At 43.3% G+C, this 8,205-nt stretch overlaps 1 pseudogene; it reads left to right on the top strand.

Moving 5' to 3' along the window:
- The first annotated feature begins 969 nt into the window (after nt 1-969).
- Nucleotides 970-1,702, top strand: LOC115935369 (vomeronasal type-1 receptor 94-like; annotated as a pseudogene).
- Nucleotides 1,703-8,205: the final 6,503 nt, after the last annotated feature.

Raw genomic sequence — 8,205 nt, 5'->3', positions numbered from 1 at the left:
ACAGATTTTCTTAGCCCAATATAGCTTTTTTTGAACCCACCTTCTCTGTGCTGTTATTGGCAAATAAATTAAATTTCTTTATGTTATATAAATTGCACTGAAGATGCAATTACAAACAATATTACAAAGTTGCTTTTGACAATCAGTAATATGGGAAAAATATTTCTTATATTGCCTTAAATATTTGTTACATTTACTAGTCCTCTTTGTCTTTTTGGGGCATTGAAATTATCTGGGATTACTTGCATTCAGCCTGAAAACTTATTTTTATTCTTTCTCAAATGATCTGTCTGCTATCAAGAAATTGCCTCGGTTTTTATTTATCTGAAATGTCTTTATTTTTATTTATTTTTAATTGATAGTTTTTCTGAGGATAAAATTTTTAGTGGACAGTTTTTTGTCTTTGAGCATTGAAATATATATATTCTTAGAAGCTGAAAAGCTTTTACGAAGAAAAAAATTCGAGACCTGAGAATGTTCAGCGATTTGAGAAATTCAGAAAGGAAGGAAATGCTTCCTGAGGAGTGAACCACAAGTACTCTATGAGTATAGATAATGTGCACCCTACATGGGTGTGATTGTGGATGTGTGGATGTTTGAGATATGTATTTTATGATATTTATTTGTTATAAAATAAAGCTCAGGCTACATTTTAAAGAATTTATATAAGATAGTTGGGGTTAATCGAGATAAACGGGTAAAATTAAAATGATAATGTTGGTAATAATTTTGACCATGCAATAAATAGTGATGATAGGATATCTATTGCTTTTTTCAGATATATAAAATATGATTCCTCTTCATGATTAAGATGACCTTGTTCCACTTATGATACTATTAAAAATTGCCCTTTTTTTCCAAGCCGGTATTAGACTCACAGCCAACACCTTCCTCCTTTTCTTCTGTATCTGCACACTCCCTCTGGACTGCAGGCCTAAGCCCACTGACCTGGCCCTTGTCCACTTAGTGATGCTCCTCACTGTGAGCTTCTTGGCATCTCCAGACCTGTTTGAGTCACAGTATTTTCAGAATGACTTCAAGTGTAAGGTATTCTTCTACATGCATAGAGGGATGAGGGCTCTCCATCTGTACCACCTGCCTCCGGAGTATGTTCCAGGCTGTCACCATTAGCTCCAGCACCTCCTGGTCTGCAAGAATTAAACAGAAATTCACACGTTGCATCTTTCACTTCTTTGGGTTCTCAATTTGTTTCTCAGTAATAACCTACCCTCCTCCACTGTGGCCTCTTCTAATCTGACCAATAGCAATGTGCTAAGTATCAGTAAATACTGTTCACTTTCTTACATAAGGGACAACATCAGGAGCCTGTTTTTCATGCTGCCACTACTTACAGATGTCTTCTTTGTAGCAATCATGTTTCTCTCAAGGGCATACATGGTAATTATTTTGTCCAGACATCAGAGACAACCCCAGTACCTTCCCAGCACCAACCTCTCTGCAAAAGCCTCCCCAGAGAAAAGGGCCACACAGACCATTCTGTTGCTGGTGAGTTGCTCTGTGGTCATGTACTGGGTGGACCTTATCATCTCATCATCCTCAACCCTGTTATGGGCTTATGACTCAGTCATCCTGGGTGTCCAGATGCTTATGGGCAATTTCTGTTAGCCCTTTTATGCTAATTAGTTCTGATAAAAGAATAATCAAATTTTTGCATAATGTGTGATACAAATATCATAGATGATTAATAAATTATGAAAACAATTATCCGAAAAACAGATTTTGACATCAAATTTTTCAAGAAGCAGGCGATTTGATATATTATTTTATTACACTTTTATTTCATCTTAATACTTTTGAAAACTATGCTGCCAAGAACTTGGTGGTTTCTTTAGTTCAAAGTCCAACATCATAATTCCCTTTGTCCACAAATTTTTTATATTTAATTTTGATTCCCTAAATTTTATATAAGACAACTTTTCTATCCTCTTAAAGTGTACACTTAAGATGCTCCTGTTGGTAGATGAAATTTCTCTTTGTGTGTGTGTGTGTGTGTGTGTGTGTGTGTGTTTACTTTCGAAGGTTATTTAGTTTACCCTTATTTATTTAAAAATATGCTAGCTGTGTATTCAATTATAGGTTGAACAATAATTTTTCAGCACTCTTAGTATCTCCTTCTCAGTTTTCTGGCTCTGCCATGGGCTGTGGAGATTTTATTCTCACCTGTGTAGATTCTCTCTCTCTCTCTCTCATGGATTTTAATTTTCTTCATTCTCTTTGGTGTTATGCAGTTTGACTTATCGTGTTGGATATCTTTCTTTATTGCTCTCTCACTTTTTTTTTTTTTTTTCGGAGATGGAGTCTTTCTCTGTCACCCAGGCTGGAGTGTAATGGTGCAATCCTGGCTCACCGCAACCTCAGCCTCCCAGGTTCAAGCGATTCTCCTGCCTCAGCCTCCAGAGTAGCTGGGATCACAGGTGTCGGCCACCATGCCTGGCTAATTTTTCTGTATTTTTAGTAGAGACGAGGTTTCACCATGTTGCCCGGGCTGGTCTCAAACTCCTAACTTCAAATGTTGCGCCCACCTTGGCCTCCCAAAGTGCTGAGATTACAGGCATGAGCCACCGCACCCGGCCTCTTTATTGCTCTCTTTCAGGCACAGTGTCTCTTTTAGGCACATGTCTGGTTTTTAATTTCAGAAATTTGTAAATAATTATTTATTAGTATGACATTATTTGTATGGATTCAAGTGAAATAATTGTGCTTTACTCTTTCTCTTTCTATTCTTCACATATGTATAATTACATACATATTGCTATTATTTTGTTTCTCTTCCTTTTATTTGGTTATATTTGTTCTGCTCAAAATTCCAGTTCATTAATCCAGTTTACTAATTCTCTCATCATCAACTTAGTCTAATTTTATAATTAACTCACATATTGTATATTAAATTTCTTTATGTTTAAGTTATTCCATTTCTATTTGCTCTTTTCCAAATTTGTTTGTTCAGTTTATAGTTTCCTGCTCTTTCAAAAATTATTTTGATATCATCTTTCCCCATTTGTTTTTACTTAAACATTTAAAATAATTAAATTTAATATTTTATATTAATATTTATAAATATAAATATATTTATAATACTTTTTACATTTAAAATATTATAAATATATTTCCAGTATGCAAAGTTTATGTGATATCAAATTTCTTCCAACCCGGCCAGGCACAATGGCTCACGCCTGTATTCCCAGCACTTTGGGAGGCCGAGGTGGGCGGATCACTTGAGGCCAGGAGTTCCAGACCAGCCTGGGCAACATAGTGAAACCCGTCTCTACTAAAAATACAAAAATTAGCCGGGCTTGGTGGGGCGTGCCTGTAATCCCAGCTACTCGGGAGGCTGGGGAAGGAGAATCATTTGAACCCGGGAGGCGGAGGTTGCAGTGAGCCAAGATCGTGCCACTGCACTCCAGCCTGGGCAACAGAGCAAGACTCTGTCTCAAAAAAAAAAAAAACAAAAAAACTTCTTACCCTTTTTCCTCGTACCTTATCTTCTTCTCTGCTTCATACTTTTTATTTTTTATTTTTTGCAATAGGATCCGGTTTACTCTGCCTTGGCAGGGTGATCCTGAGAGTGGTGGGTGTCACCCTCTCCTGGGCGTAGGGAGGGCCAGCGGGCCAGTTAAGCCAATAGTGGGAGAAGCGCTGGTGGTGGGCGGGATTTGGGGGTCAGGGGTGTAATCCCGAGAATGCGGTGAAACCAGGCCGAGGCCTGGAGGCAGCTGTGGTAGGCCAGGGCAGGGTGGAAGGCAGTGGACTGGGACTGGGCCAGGGCGACAGGCTCGAGGACCCAGGCCACACGGGCACCCTGGGAGATGGGGCGCAGTGTCACATGACGCAGAACATGAATCACAGGCCCAGGGCTCACAGTAAGCACATGGACAAGGGGGTACAGACTCACAGGCCAGATGGACATCCAGCCAACACCGGGCCAGACGAGTGGACACAGGGCCGGTGTCACATACAGACCACGGGGCGACATGGCCCTAGGGGACACACAGACTTGACGTCATAATGCACAAGGCAGGTCACAGAGCTCGAGGGACCTGGGCAGGGGCCGCTTGGCATTTCTGCACTGGAATCCTGTGAGACAAGGGTGGTGGCCGCTCTGGAGGTGCCTGGGGCGGTCCCCTCAAGGCCCTTCCGGGCTTACTCCGTCTTCCACACTGTTGAGCAGCTTTCCTACCTCATGGCAGAGGATAAACACTGTGGTCACATCCAGGCAGACCCGGCCCAGGTGGGGGACAATGCCGTTGTAGAAGGCCTTGAGCCCTTCCTTTCTCAGGATTTGCAGCCGCAGTCCCGTGTGTTCTGCATTTGTGCTTTCCAGGCCCCGCATCCGGGTCTCGATCCCGTGCAGTGGAGCGTTTCCCAAGACACTGGCTGTGCCTGCAATGGCTCCGAAGGCCCCAGCGACCAGCGGGTTCATGGGCTTGCTGGGGTTGTCCCCTCGGTACCAGCTATGCAGGGGGTCAGGAGAAGAAGCGGATGGTCTGGTTCCAGCCCTGCTTCAGCGCGGGGGCCGTGAGGCCCCGCTGGGTCCCCTTGTTCCCACACAATCTCTCTAACCCTGGTGGGAGACTCCTCTGCACTGGACGTCTGGGGAGGTCTGGCGGTGGATGAACTTCACCTTGATGGCGTCCATGGGAAATACGACCATCACGGCCCCGGCCATGCGGGCGCCCCAGCTGCACAGCAGCCTGCGCTGTTGTAAGGCCGTCCCTGGGCATCCCGCGACTGGATGCTGAGGAACTGGAACATTCAGAACCCAAAGCCGCCTTGGGCATAGAGCCGCAGAGCAGGGAGCCGAGGCCGCGGTGCTGGCCCGGGATGCCGTGGCCGCGACAGTGTACTCGCGGAATCCATGCGCTGTGTCCCGCGGGTGCGAGCGCTCGTCAGGCTGCAGGTGCGTCCTCCCGCGCTCCGTGGGCAACGGACGTCGATTTCGATGTCGCGGGCCTGGCCGCCTGCCAGGGTCACCTTCCCCGGAGCCTCCGCTGGGCCTTCTTGGACGCGGTCGGGCCACGGCGGGCGGGAGGCGGGCGCCCAGCATGGTCTGAGGTCCCAGCATCCTGAACTCCGCACTGGGACCTTAATTTGGTTTTAACACAAATAAATATCTCACTAAAGATAAAAAGGGATGTCTTGGCTTCTAATTTTTGTTAAAAGCAATAGCATATGTTGTATAGGATAGTGCATTGGGGTAAATGGGTTTTTTATTCTTTTTATTTTTTTCATCAGCCCACTGGCATTGAAAGGGGATAGTTTTTAGGTTATCGATGAGCGATTTTCCCTCAGAAAGGCCTTAGTGTAGGGGTTTGTGGTCATGTAGATGAGAGGTAGGCTGGGATTAAAAGTCGTTATGGCAGTAATAGCCTTCTGATGACGAGGAAATTCAAATCCCTTTCATGATACTTTGCTAATATCTCCCGGGTTTGCTGTGCCTTCCCTTTGTGCCTCTTCCCACACGTGGTTTCTTGCACTTGGCCCAGCTATATTCCACTGTTTTGACTCCATGCTTCTTAGCCTGGTGGCAGTGGTGAGGGAGTGAGGAGATCTCTAATGTTCTGAGGAAGCCTCAGACTTAGCACTGTGAACTGGGGTGTGGGGTTACTGACCGTTGAAGAGTTTCCTGCCCCTCCTGTAGATGCAATGCCAGGACAAGAGCACATTCCTGTCCCTCCTTGTCCATGGTAGGGGACAGATACTCCTTCTCCATGTTCTTAACTCCCAGTTGAAGTGGGCCTGCAACAGTGCCCTGTAAGTTAATAATTTGTTTTCTTTATGGGAGATGCATCTGTGCAAAAATGTGGGTGTTGGCCTTGTTTCTCTACCCTCAGTTCGGGAGTTTTTCCCCAGTGCCTTGTGACTCAGGTTTGGATGCTCTTTCTCTGTAGATTAGGCCTTGTGTCATATAGGGGAGATAGGAGAGCTGTGTCTCCAGAGTTGTAGTAGTGGATGGGATAGTGGTCCTTCCCCATCAGCACTGTGTGGGAGCATTCTCAGGATTCTACCCTATCTTCCCTGACAGGCCTTGTAGGGTTCCTAGAAAAATTATACACAACGGTGTAAACCCTATGTCTGTAGACTCAAAGGTTTCACATTCTCCTCACCCTCCCACACACAGCCACTAGGAACTAGTTCAAAAGTTCTGGCTTAATTTTACCAGTTTTCATGGTTTTCAGGGTGCACATAAAACCTGGGGCCTGTGTGACCTGCAGGCTTCTGCATCCCCTGATGTTGGGTTTGTAGTCTGCCCCATGACCTCAGTTCTCTAAAGGGCTCAGGAGAAACCATCCATTCATTTGCAGTTTCTCCAGGGTTTTGTTTTCTTGTTTTATGTGTAGGAGCAACTCTTTGTCAGGTCTCTATATCTACAAACTTAACTCAGAAACTAATATTTTTAAACACATTATCATACTTTTAGTGCTCCTCTATGCTAATTGTTCTTCAGTATTTTTTATATTTGTATGTCTTTATTTTAAAACGAGGTTTAATCTAATTCACAACAATCTAATTTGTAATCTTAATCTAAGATTAATTCATAATTTTAATCTAATTCATAACTGTTCTTTCATGTATTCCCTGTGTAACTTTCTTTTCAGACATTTAAAGTATCGTTGTGTGTTTCAAGTGGAGGAGGTCAGATTATAACTGACATTTGTCCTTGACTACTAGACATATCACTTCAGCCCTGATTACAGTTATACCTGAAGCCAGATCTACCCTTACCATGTATTTATTTTACTATTCAATAAATATTAACTTATCATGAATGGCATATTTTATTACAGTTGTAGGTTTATGAACCTGAACAGACAAATAAATAAAAACCAAATTACATGGCTTCAGGAGGGTATAATTTTTTAAGTTTTTGGTTCATTAAAACATTTTTGTCTTTTTGTGATTTGCAACCTTCAGTGATTTCCTTGAAACAGGAACCAGAGTTGAAACTGAAGTAGTAGGTGTTGGTGAGATTTTGATGGCTAAGAGCATCAGGCTCATTTTGTAACTGAAAGGGAAATTAGAACAGGTCACCAGTTCCATGTGATCACAGTGCATTTGGAATAATCACCATGGCAACCCATGACTTGTATTTTAAGGGAGAATTGGAAATAAAAAGACCAAGCATAAAGCTGACCCAGTCTAACATGGATCTTCGTCTTTAAAACATATCTGCAATACTCATGTAGGCAGTGTATAAATAACTTGTCAGAAATATCATTTATGCCAAGGTTCTTGAATTTTTAGGATTTTGTTTCTTCAGTAGTGTATGTGTTACTGAGCAAAAGGGGCTTTCTATCCAAAACACCAGAACCCAAAAACTGTGGCACTGGGTTTTTCTTTTTAAGAAAAAAAAGCTTTTTATTATAATTTTTGTTTATAATTATATAATTTTAATTTTATTATGGTTGTTTTATTATAATTTTTATTTTAGTATCATTTAGGGTACAAGTGGTTTTTGGTTATGTGGATGAATTATATAGTGGTGAATTCTGAGATTTTAGTGCACCTGTCACCTGAGTAGTATATATTGTATATATTGTACCAAATAGGTAGTTTTTTCACCCCCATCCACTCCCATCCTCTGCTTGTGAGTCTCCGAAGTCCATTATATCACTCTGTATGCCTTTGCATATGCATAGCTTAGCTCCCACTTATAAGTGAGAAATAATGGTATTTGATTTTCCATTCCTGAGTTATTTCACTTAGAATAATGGCCTCCAGCTTCATTCAAGTTTCTGCAAGACATTTCATTCCTGAGGTGCTGACCTTGGGTTTACTGGACACATCTCAGAGACAGGGCAGAGGATGAGGGCAAGACTCCTCTAAGGCACTCCCCCACGCCCTACCACTCCTGCTCTGGAAGGACCCCTGAAGGGCACTGGAAGGGTTGGAGTTCTCAATACAAGCCAACACCCACACCTGTGAGTACCAACAGACCCAGAGAGCAGCAGGAGCCCCTCACTTTTGAGAACCCCTCCCAGGATGTCAAGACTTAAGCCAGGGAGTAGAGAGAATCAGTCTCTCAGACCCAGAGAGGATTCAGGGAAAGGGCACAGGAGGCCCCAGCCCAGAGCCAGAACACAGTTCAGCTCAGTGTGGGAACTCGCAGCATGGAGTGGATGGCCCTGCACGGCTGAAGAGACCAGTGTGAGGGGGCGTCTCACCCATTGTGGAGACAGGCCCTTA

Source organism: Gorilla gorilla, chromosome 6 (assembly GCF_029281585.2).
Source record: "Gorilla gorilla gorilla isolate KB3781 chromosome 6, NHGRI_mGorGor1-v2.1_pri, whole genome shotgun sequence".
NCBI lineage: Eukaryota > Metazoa > Chordata > Mammalia > Primates > Hominidae > Gorilla > Gorilla gorilla.
Note: the sequence above shows the minus strand (reverse complement) of the source record. Positions and strands in the feature narration are given on the sequence as shown.